Source organism: Hippopotamus amphibius, chromosome 10 (assembly GCF_030028045.1).
Source record: "Hippopotamus amphibius kiboko isolate mHipAmp2 chromosome 10, mHipAmp2.hap2, whole genome shotgun sequence".
In the NCBI taxonomy this organism is placed as follows: Eukaryota; Metazoa; Chordata; class Mammalia; order Artiodactyla; family Hippopotamidae; genus Hippopotamus; species Hippopotamus amphibius.
The window spans coordinates 108,059,462-108,072,245 of NC_080195.1; the positions used below are offsets into that span (position 1 = coordinate 108,059,462).

The window sequence follows — 12,784 nt, forward strand, 5'->3', positions numbered from 1 at the left end:
GGAAGGAAGGAAGGAAGGAAGGAAGGAAGGAAGAGAAAGAAAGAGAAAGAAAGAAAGGGAAAGAGAGGGAGAGACGGAGAAAGAAAGTAAAGGAGGGAGGTAGGAAGAGAGAGGAAGGAAGAGGAGAGGTGGGAGGGGAGGGGGCGGAAGAGAGATGGAGAGAGAAAGGGAGAGAAAAGAAAAAGAAAGAAGGAAAGTCCTTCTTTATACAATTGGGCCTATTTTCTGTATACGGAATATGTTCAGGCTTCTTTACAGGGGCTGCTACATGCAGCAAATGTAGCCAGATTTATTTTTCTAGTCAACAAATGTAATGTGGTGTGTTGGCATTTTCGTTGTCCCTCTCATAGCAGTTATTACTGATGTGTGTGCTGTGCCCATCACAGGACCTCCGGATGCATTTGAGACATAAGAGGTTAGTTGATTTCCATGGTATGACGTAAGGTCCAGTTTTCCCTCCATGGCCAATTCCAATGTTTTAGACAAATATCACAAGAAGTACCCATCTTTAGAACAGATAGATTTTGTGGAAAGATATGGGTTTGGAACAAATCGGCCCTCGGGCATTCTGGCTCCATCGCTCACATCAGAGCTGGAATCCACGCGGTTCAAGACTTCATCTGCGAGTAGCTCCAGATGCGTTAAAAGATGTAGTCCCAAAACAATGAGTTGTATTATCCATTTTTATTTAGAATTTTACTTTTAATGATGCTAATCATTTACTGCGTTATTTGCCTGCACCAGGTAGTTTTCTATATGATGCTGCTAATCACAGGAGCCCTGCAAGGCCGGTCACTGAGGCTAGGAGAGTGACATGCCTTGAAGACATTCTCCAGGAAGGCTGGATGGCTCAGAATCCTGTGCTTTCCGTGAAGCTGCTGCTGACATCTCTCCTGGGGGCTCGCTTTAAAGGACTGAGGATTCATCCTCCTCTCTCAGGTGATTCCATTGCTTCCGCTAAAGGACTGTGCACACCCTTCCTCAGCATACCCTGTTGCTAACACCAAACCCTGTTAGTGATGAAGCCTAAGTGCTATTAATAGAAAAATAAGATCTTAGACTTTTGAGTATTTTACTCAAAAACCACTAAAGACTGGTGCATTCTGACCTATATAAGGGTCACTGCTTTATAAGATGTGCTGGTAGTAATAGCTTAAAAATGAGTAGATCCGTATTGTATCAAATCATATCTCATCCATTAGTATTCATTCTACCAAATGATTGCTTTGTATTTTTTCTCGTCAGGTTCTAGGATCAGATATCTCTACGTTCCAGATAGAAATAGAAATGCTCACAACACAACCCAAAGAGGATATCTGAGTCAAGAGCCCAAACGTCAGAGGACAGACGAAACTTAACCACGTTTATAGATGTGTCAATCACCAGGGCAAGCCTTTTTCAGCATGACAGAACAGAATCCTGCTATCTCCTACTTTTCTGCTCACTACCAACCGCTAACCAATGGAATCACTCTGATCTCTCTCTTTTTGTCATGTCTGTTTCCCGCCAGCCCCACCACCTGTCCATAGGAATCAGTTTATATGTTTCCATAGAATGCCACACCCAGGATCATTACTGCCAAAGAAGCAGCTGGTTCCCACAGCCCAGGCCCAGCAGACGGCCCTGCCGAGGCTGTGGAGAGTGGATTCACGGGAATTCCAAAGAGGTCCTCATGGAGGCCTTGGTCTCTAGAACTGGACTCCCTTTGAATAAGGTGGATTCACCAGCCTTCCTTCCTCCATGCAAGTCTTCTCATAAGTCCCCACATCTGTAGGGGCTATAAGACCACCTGCAGAAAGTGCTAATTACAAGGAGCCCTGACCTTGACCTCCTACAGGAGAGGCATCAAGAGCAAGCCTAAGGATACAGATCCACCCCTTTAAGACAGGAACAGAGTCCAAAGACTAAAGTGTGAAAAGAACAACTGGTCCAAAGATGAGCACATCAACACTTTTAATGCCAACAGCAATTGGTTGCACCTAAAAATAGTTGTTTTTAAGAGCTGTTTCAAATGACTCTTAAAAAATAAAATAAAATAAGCCTATATTACCAAACTTTGCACATTCCTATCTCCTAGGAATAAATTTTTACGCTTAAAAATTAAATAAATAAAACATTCTGACCCCTTAATTTATGCCCCAGACAAATTCCTTGACTCCACACATTCACAAATTCGCTAACCATGCAGCTGTGGTTAGTCAGATGGTTCCTTGGTTAAGTAACTGTGGTTTTGTTCTGATCCTTTAAAAAAATACATTTTTAGCATATCTTCCATTTTTAAAATACATTTTCTCATTTTTGCCATTCAAATCATTTAAAATGCTTCTCTAAAGATCTATATCAATAGTGTTGAAAGAAATAAATGCTTGGCAATGGGAATGAACCTTAATGGAATAGACTTCCATCTCTAAAGATTCTATGAATCTATGCTTCATTTAAAAAATTTAACCCCTGATCTGCCAGTGGAGCATGGATAGGTGTTGAATAATCCCAGATCCCAAAGTATCTATTAGAATTCAGGTAACTGGTCTTCTTATCATGCTCAGCAGCTACATCAGTAAGTCTACAATTTTATCCTTGATGATTTGTGACACTTTTACTTACCCTTCTAAGGATCACTTGTTTCCATAGCAGACAAACTGAAATACCTCTCAAGTAAACTACTTTTTTGTACTGAATGGCCCATGTGACGAAATTCTTGGTTTGTTTATATTCTGATTTTCCAAAATTTAGATTTGTAATTAAGTGTATTTGTTGCCTTTAGAATAGTGTAAATATTTTGCCTGCAAAACTCAGCATAAACTTTCCTCCATCCTTTTGAGGCCTCAATTCACTTCTCCACCTCTGAGGATGTAGCGATGGGTGCATTAATCAGCTAGACATTGAATTACTGTTTGAATGTCACGTTTCACCTTTGGACTTGCTCCTCACAAAGCTGGAACCAGTGTCTTTAAAATTGTGCACAAATAACAGATTAGCGGCAGCAAAAGACTTTTCAGCAGCATCAATAAAATCCCGGCAACAGGCACAGGGAGCCAATGGTCAGAGAGTCCCAGGAGGCCTTCCACACAGGATACGCATCTTGTTACAGAATTCCTCAATGCCTCTTTGCTGTCTCCCTAATGACCAGTTAAATGGTCTCCCTCGAGGATGCTTGAGTCAGCGCCAGCTTGAAAACTGCTGAGGAAACATCCTCTTTTACTGGAAATGATTTCCATCAAACTGCCATGTGCCATATTTAGACTCACGGCTTAGTAACACCCAGCCAAAGGGGCTAAGTTTGCAGGGCAGGAGGCCCTGCACTGTGAGAAAAGAACTTGCTTTTGTCTGGCCCAAGTGACCGCAGGGCAGTGAGCTGGTGAGTCTGTGGTGGGCTGTAACCAGATGGACAAAATCTCTTCTTTCTCTCTGAAGAGACAGGCTCCCTTCCACAGAAGCAGCTGCTTCTTCCCATCCTGCTTATCCCACAAATCAGAGATGTGAATAGGAAGGTAGTGATTCAAGTCTATGCACATCTGCCTGCCAGTGGGACATCACAACCCAGCAACTATGCTCACCTAAGCTCATCAGGTGGATGGCGGGTAAATGTCTCTTTTCCCGCATTTAAACTTGAATCACAGAAAAATGATGGTAAAGTGTCTTGAGTCATAGAATATAATTCTGCTAAAAAGATGTCACGAAATTATAGAACTTTGAAAAATCTATTTAATATATATACATACACACACACAAATAACGATATAAATGTTTAAGCATAATTATGTAGACACGGAATTTTAAGTGCAATCTTTTCCCTCACCCTAGTTTTGTCTTTGGCTTCTCTCCTCTCCCTCTTCTCCCTACTCCCCCCACATCATCCCACCTTCCTAGATTAATTTATATTAACAACATATCTTGCATCTTTCCATGTTCTTCCTTACGCTTATATAATTGTACACAAATACACAGACATACATGCATATAGATAGGTTGTATCTGTCACTGTTTGATGGTTACAAAAAGAAGATTCTATTGCAAACACTTCTCTGCATTTTACTTTCCTCTCAATAAGAAATCTGGAAAATTCCTCCAAGTCAATCCCTATAACTCTGATTCAGTCTCCAACAGGGTATGGAAGTTTCATCCTTCTTTTCAACCATTCCCCTCTGAATGGCCAAAACGACATGAAAGTCTGTCCTGTTCTTTTTTAATATAAGTTTCCACTGGAAATCAGAACAAAGAATGCTTACCCAAGTCCTAAATATATTTTCTTTAACAAAGAACAAGAAAAGCTCTCCCTTGAGCCCTAACACAAGCCCATCTTCTATTCAGTGCAGAGGGCAATATTGTTTCAAAGTGTAGGTTTTGTTATTATTCAGGTACCATAAGGGAACAAATCAGGAAGTGACTGCTGTGGAAAAGATAGTTTGTTATGCATAGTTCCCAGGCAGGGAGGATATGCCATGCCATGCAGGGCCTCACAGGGAAGCACCAGGGTTGCTCTGGAGAAAGAAGCACAGGGGGAAAACATGAGCAAAGAGCCTTTATTATGGTTTTCATGGGAAGGAATGGGCAAAATAGGGTAAGCAAGCTAAGCAGGTTTAGGATTGGCTAGTTTGAATAATTTCATTGGGATCTGAGTTGTAGGCACTGTCCCAAGTTGTCTGGTACCTGGACCTGGAGTAATTAGGGAAGGTAATAATGAGCCAGAATATAAAAGGCCCAGAGCTAAAAAATGGAGGTGTTTGGGAGGTATGGGTTTTGGATCAGTTGCTTTGCAAATGAAAGCTTCACTCCCAGGCAAGTTGACTGTCATCTCTAGGTGACAGTCCTGGGAAGACGCAGTCCCACTCCAGCCAGTGAGGCTCCAGATGTCAAAACAACAAGAATACAGAAAATAAGAAAAAATAATAAATGCAAATGCCCAGCACACTCAAGCAATGTTTGGTAAATGACAGGCACGTTAATCAAGGAAACACAGCACACTCTGCCTCCTGCCTAGGGGCCAGCTCCAGAGACTTAAGCAAGTTGTTGCAAAGCATCTTGGTCTGAGGGGTGCATAGGAGTTTGTTCCAGGGGTAAGGTGGGGAGATGGTCTGGGGCTGTGGGGCTTGTAGCTAAGAAGACAGCATCAAAGCCATGCAGAGCTAGCACTGGGGTAGGGAGGATGACCACAGCCACTGTTCGGTCTACACAGCCTGTGGTCCTGCCTAGTGACACCCAGCTGTCCTCAATCCCCTAACTGCTTTGGGCAGTTGCTTCAGATCCTGGAGCAGCATCCAGAGTGGCATAATTTCCCTTTCCCAGGATTGAGGGGTCTGCCACCAGGCAGCTCTTTGACCAACTCTCTTCCACCAGAGAATCTCTCCTGCATTCTGCCTCCATCATCCCCAACTTCCACTGCTCATGGGAGGAAGGATGGAATTCTCCCTGCCATGCATAGGGAAGGACCCCTTTAGACTTTTACTGGGACCTTTTTGCTGGGTATGTCTTATTCCCACGCACATTGGAAAACCGTGACTATCATTCATAGTGATCACTAGCCATTTTCCATGTGTTTCTGAAGAGGACATTACTTAGGGACTTTTTTCATGAAAATAAATGGTTATAGAGGGATACATAGGTGAAGCATGGTGAAAGAATTAAAGTGTCTGCGCTTTTTCTTTTCTTCTCCATCAGCTTACTTCCCATGTCCTCCCTTTCTACTAGCTGACCCTCAGGTGTTGCTGAGTTTGAGTTAACTGAGGGAGGAAAAGCTGTGCTAATGACCAGCCAGGCCAGTTCAGTTCAGTTAAATCACGAATGTACTGTGTGTCTATTCTGGACTAGGATTGGAGACTAAAATGAACACGGTCCCTGCCTTACAAACACTTGTCCTCTAGTGAGGGAAGCAAAACAAAACAAATGTTTTGAGTATATATTGAGTATTGCCAGAAACTGTGAAGGGTCTGAGATTTGATCCTGCTGGAAAGCTAACAAGTGAGTCTGCTACAATTTCATCGATGGTGGCAGAACTCGCAAGACTCCAAGCCATAAAGTCAAAGACAAAGGACTTACTGACTCACAGCAGAGCAAGCAGCACGAGTGTCACATTCACTTCAGCCCTCTTTGTCCCTTAAACCCTATGGAGGCGATGAGGAGGGACCCAGGTGGATGCTGCAGACACAGTGAGTTTGTGTCCCAGCTGAGGAATCTCAAGGTTAGGAAACCCAGACCTTTATGGAGGGCCACAAGCAAACCTGCCTAACCCTTTGCCCCAGATAGTGGAGACACTACCTCCACCATCCAAGGACGGGAGCCATACAAATATCCTCAAAAGGATAGTCCATAAAAAATGGGCAGCCAGTATTCTCCTCACAAGACATGCAGAAGCAGAGACCTGTGGGGAACTGTAGCCCCCAGAGCCCGTACGACCTGCCAGGAATTATCCTAAATGCATGCTCTCATTGATCATCATAGCTCCTCCCATTGGCATCACTCTTCCCAGCCTGCAGATTAAGAAACAGATGTGTGCCCCTACTTCCACCTCACCAACACAAAACCGAAAGGTGACAAAAGAAATGGGATTCAGATCTGATTCCTTTGCCGTGTCTTTCTGATTACACCACACTGGTGTCAAGAGGCACCAGAGGTAGAAAAAGAAAATTTCATTCATGGCATGTGACTGAGAATTGGCGGCAAGCAGAAATCCAGGTTGGGGTCCCAGGGAGCTGGAAGCCAGGCATGATGTTGGTGGGGGGGGAATACATTAAGACATCCTCCCTTCCGCCACCCACCAGTGCCCCAGGACACTCTGGAAGATGCTGCTTTCACACAACATGAATAATTATGTTGATTTCTGTTAAGATAGCTCATCCTGTCATGACAATTTGGCAAGTGAATAACTTTGACTATCAATCTTTTGAGTTCTTAGCTCTTGCTGGACACTGTTCTAAGTGGCTGCCATGAAAAGAGAGAAAGTTATCTTAAGGAGACTTGCCCATCTTCTTGTGGGAGGAGCCAATCTGCTGTCCAAAAGATATATATTTTGCAGGTACACAGGTAGGAGTTTTGCCAAAGACAGTATAATACTTATCACTCACCTCCCCAGTTCCACCTACTAAAAAAATATCTCAGGAAGGCCCTAGCTAGGTATTTAGGTGTTACACCCATCTACAGGTAATGATGGAGGTCATGAAACAAATTTCAAATGGACTTAATGATCCAAACACCACACCCAATTGTTTTCCTCCATGAAGGCTCAGTCTAGTCAGAGAAGCAAGATGACCAGCGCATAACTGTGATATTTACCTGCAGGGTAAAAACTACTGTGAAGTTTGCAGGTTGCAAGCACAGGTAATTATGATGTTTAGCTAGTGTATCTCCATTCCATAAATACTTATTTACAGTTCACCAAAGGCCAAGTTGACATTGCCTATCCTTGTAGCTTAGGCATTTTCCATTCGCTGTCAGATCTTCAAAAAGCCAAGTAACTAAATGTTTTTAACTTTGGGTTTCTGTTTTTAAATCCTTTGTATGTTTTTAATATTTAATGAAGAATAATTAACAGCATTGATTCTGATATCTTCCTAAATCTGGAAATTTTTTCTTATCTATCTAATCTGGGAAACAATGGCTTGTCTAATGAATGTACTATTTTTGTTTCATGTTAATTTAATTTAAACTCACAGCAATTAAATTAGTCTAACCTTATAACAATCACTTAAATCTCCCTGTCCTCTAACTCTTCCTCTTAAAAGAAAAGTCTGATTCTGTGCAAGGATGGCACCTAGAGTGTGCTCAGCTTTCAACACTGTAAGGTGGTACTGCCATTGGACGCCAGGGATATTTGGATGCAGGGACATATTGACAGACTCCAAACCTCATCACTCCTCTCCACCAAACAATTAAAATAAAATAAAAACTTTATTCCTTTCAATTACCAAGTATATAAATTGAAGTGCCTCCTCCCATGCCTGACCGTCATCCTAGTCTCAACCCCGTACCCACCCCCACCCCTAGTCCAAGAACCCAATTTCAAGTCTTGCTTCAACCAGTGGACAAGACGGGGTGTTGTTATGGGTTGAACTGAATCCCTTCCCCCGGCCAGCTTCACATGTTGAAGCCCTAACCCCCACTACCTCAGAATGTTACCTTATTTGAATAGGATTATTGCAGATGTAATTAGTTAAGATAGGGTTATTAGGGTGGTCTTCAATCCAATAAGACAGATGTCTTTATAAAATAGGGGAAATTTGGAGACAGACACACATACAGGAAGAAATCTATAACAATAAATGCTGGAGAGGGTGTGGAGAAAAGGGAACCCTCCTACACTGTTGGTGGGAATGTAAATTGGTATAGCTACGATGGAGAACAGTACGAAGATTCCTTTAAAAACTAAAAATAAAGATACCTTATGATCCAGCAATCCCACTTCTGGGCGTGTATCTGGAGAAAACCATAATTCTAAAGGAGACATACACTCCAATGTTCATTGCAGCACTATTTACATTAGTCAGGACATGGAAGCAACCTAAATGTCCATCGATAAAGAAGATGTGGTACATATATACAATGGAATATTACTCAGCCCTAAGAAAAGAACAAAATAATGCCATTTGCAGTGACATGGATGGACCTAGAGATTGTCATTCTGAGTGAAGTAAGTCAGACAGAGAAAGACAAAAATCACATATGACTTATATGTGGAATTTAAAGAAATGGTACAGATGAACTTATTTACAAAACAGAAGTTGAGTCACAGATGTAGAAAACAAACTTGGGGGGTTACCGGGGGAAAAGGGGAGGGGGGAAAAACTGGGAAATTGGGATTGACATATACACACTACTATATGTAGAATAGATAATTAATACGAACCCACTGAATAGCACAGGGAACTCTATTCAATACTCTGTAATGACCTATATGGGAATAGAATCTTAAAAAAAAGGGATATTATGTGTATTTATAACTGACTCACTTTGCTGTACACCCGAAACTAACACAACATTGTAAATCAACTATACTGCAATGTTTTTTTTTTCTAATGAAGGCAGAGATCTAGGTGATGCTTCCACAGGCCAAAGAACACCAAAGATTGCCATCAAACCACTAGAAGCTAGAAGAGAGGCATAGAGTGGATTCTCCCTCACAGCCTCAGAAGGAAACAACCTGATGTCCCCTTGAACTCAAACTTCCAGTCACCAGAATTGAGACAATCAGTTTCTGAGGTTTAAGCAACCCAGTATGTGGTGTTTTGTTATAGCAGCCCAAGAAACGAACACAGGCATCTTCACATCTTACTTAGGGAAAGTGACAGGAAAATAAGGATTACTTATTTTCCGGGGCTGCTGCTGAGTCAATTCAGCATTTATCAGATGCTAAGGGAGGAGGCGCCACCCTCACCTTCCTGCTAACCTCTCCATGCAGGTTGGTCCCCTCAAATTTGTGGGGCCCAGGGCAAGATTGGAGAGCTACCTTGCTTACATCTAGATATCTATGTCTTATAAATCAGATTAACAAACTATTAAATAGTGTTATCCTTACACCTTCACAACAACAAAATAAGAAAGTATGTGAAGCTATGATTTTTATATGACTAAAGGTCAGCAGAATATAATAATTAATATGATTAGGCAATAATTAATATTATTAGTGTTCTGCTTATGGGTCAGCATTTTTACCAGAGTAATAAAATTTAAATGTACGTAATTAATTATATATTATATATATATGATTCCATAAAATTTATTTCTCCTTTACTTTCCTTTCAAATGTCACTGTAATCAAAATTGTCACATAATTTGCATTGTGTTGATTGAGTCAACTGAGCCAATATAGTTTTTTAATAATTTTAATTTCAAAGAATAAGAGTCGTGAAAGTGGGCATCCTTGTCTTTATCTTAATCTTAGAGGGAAGGCTATCAGCTTTTCACTGTTGACTATGATGTTAGCTGTGGGCTTATCATATACAGTCTTTATTGTGTTGAGGTATGTTCCCTCTATAGCCACTTTCTGGAGTTTTTATCATAATTGGATGTTGAATTTTGGTAAAAGCTTTCTCTGCATCTATGGAGATGATCATATGATTTTTATTTTTCAATTTGTTAACATGGTGTACCACATTGATTGTTTTTCAGATATTGAAACATCCTTGAATCACTGGGATAAATCTCACTTGATCATAGTATATGATTCTTTTAACATACTGTTAAATTAAGTTTGCTAATATTTTGTTGAGGATTTTTTGCATCTATGTTCATCAGTGATACTGGCCTATAATTTTCTTCTTTTGTGATATCTTTGTCAGGTTTTGGTATAAGGCTGATGGTGGTCTTGTAGAATGAGCTCAGAAGAATTCCTTCCTTAGAAATTTTTTGGGCTGGCTTGAGAAGGATAGGTGTTAACTCTTCTCTAAATATTTGGTAGAATTCACCAGTGAAGCCATCTGTTCTGGACTTTCGTTTGTTGGAAGTTTTTGTATTACTGGTTCAATTTCATTACTGGTAATTGGCCTGTTCATACTTTCTATTTCTTTCTGATTCTGTCTTGGTAAATTGTATATTTCTAGGAATTTGTCCATTTCTTCTAGGCTGTCCATGTTATTGGCACATAATTGTTCATAGTAATCTCTTATGATCGTTTGTATTTCTGTGATGTTTGTTGTAATTTCTCCTTTTTCTTTTCTGATTTTATTGATTTGGGCAACAAATATTTTTAGTATAAATATGTCCCCAATACACCATAATTGATGTCAACTTTATGATGGAGATAGACACAGCTTTGGAGACACCCCTGGGGAATGAATAAGTTAACGTACTTGTTCATCCTCGAAGACAGAGGTGCTGAAGACAGAGGTGCTGAAAACAGAGGTGCTGGTCTTGTCTTTAAGGTAGGTTCTCTTTCTGCCACCACAGGGAATAATCATTCTGCACACACTTCTTGCTAGCTCTCAGCAAGACAACTCCATTTTTCTTTTACTTATTATCTCATTCATAAATATCTATTGTGTGCACACCAGGAGCCAAGCACACCTCCAGGCACAAGAGAGGTGAGAAAGTAGAAGACTACAGAAATGAGTAAGAGAGGGACATCCCACTCTGTTGCCTACAGACTATCAGGAGAGACAAAGCACATCCCTAATAGCAAGAGTGTGAACCAAATGTGCTGTCTGCGGAGGTCAGGAGTCATTTCAAAAAGAAGCCCCTCGTGATGGCCTAGAGGGGTGGGATGGGGAGGGTGGGAGGGAGGCTCACGAGGGAGGGGATATATGTATAAATACAGCTGATTCACTATGCTGTACAGTAGAAACTAACACAACATTTGTAAAGCCATTATAACCCAATAAAGATGTAAAAAATAATAAAAAAATAAAAAAGAAGCAGCCTTTAAGTCACCTTACATGCAGATTCATTTACTACATAAAGAGAGAAGAAAACAAAGGAGGCTGAATGTCCCATGTGAAGACATGCTATGAAACAGTATCATGAGACAAATCTCATAAGTCTTAGAGGTAAAATTTGATAAGTCCTAATGGAAGTTACTATTTTTTTCTTAAAGAATAGAAAAGCTGGTCATTTTTCCTTTGGAGAAATTGGCCATAATTATCCTGTAAAGAAACTCACGGATACTAGTCAAGGCGCGGGTTAGCCCCTTTCACGGAGTGAGCATTCAGGCAGCTATATTTTTCTAGCATCAGATAATGCATGAGACCTATTCCTCAACCCTCCCAGTTAGGGATGCCCTGCAGAGTTCTCTCTCCACCATGCCACAGATGGCATATTGTGCTTCTGGCTATTAAGCTGGAAATGCAAACCACTTTTTTGTGGTTCAAATAATCTCCAGGAGATAGTTTCCTGGAAGTTTTAAGTCCTATTTCTCATATCACCTCCATCTACATTGATGATATCTATGACCTTTTCATCTAATTACACTAGTATTTTGTACCTATTTTTATTAAATGATTCCATTACATACCCATTATGTGATAGCTGCTTTCTGTTATTAACCTAATGAGCCCACTCTGCTATTTCTCTTTTCTTTCACAATTAGGTCAACATACTTAAATACTGAATTTGTCATGTTATCTAAGATCTTCACAGAAACCCCTGTTTGACAAGTGATTTTTACTAACACTTAAATAGAAGAGACTGACAACCAAAACTCTACCAAAATCACATGTACCCCCACTTAGAGAAGTACCTAGATTGGGTCATAGGGCAAGGAAAAAGTGGAGAGGACTGAAAAGCAGGAGGTAAAGAGACAACATTGCAGAGGAGAAATCAGGGGGAAATGAGGGGAAGAGCCTGAAGAGTTCCCCATCATGTCACCAGTCATTACAAGATGCACTGTGTAGCCATCACGGGCAGTACAAATCAGCTCTCTACCCCACTACTGAGTCAGAAGAGCTCACAATGTAGGGACTTCCTTGTGGTCCACTGGTGAAGAATTCGCCTTGCAATGCATGGGATGCTGGTTTGATCCCTGGTTGGAGAGCTAAGATCCCAAATGCCATGGGGCAACTAAGCCTGCATGCCACAACTACTGAGCTCGTGCACCTCAATGAGAGATCCGGCGTACAGCAAATACAGAACCATCATGTCACAACTAGAGAGAAATATCCACATACCACAACTAGAGAGAAGCCCGAGCTCCACATCGAAGAGCCCATGCACTGCAATGAAAGATCCTGCATGCCGCAACTAAGATCTGAGGCAGCCAAGTAAATTTTTAAAAAATAAATAAATAAAAATACTAAAACAAAAAGGGAAATTCACAATGTAAGGCAATATTCTCTTAATATGTTGTGAAAATTCTACTGTG

General features: G+C 40.9%; 1 pseudogene; it reads left to right on the plus strand.

Moving 5' to 3' along the window:
* The first annotated feature begins 460 nt into the window (after nucleotides 1-460).
* The window catches only part of LOC130829899 (ubiquitin-conjugating enzyme E2 E3-like), a 60,739-nt pseudogene continuing 48,415 nt past the window's right edge, over nucleotides 461-12,784 (plus strand).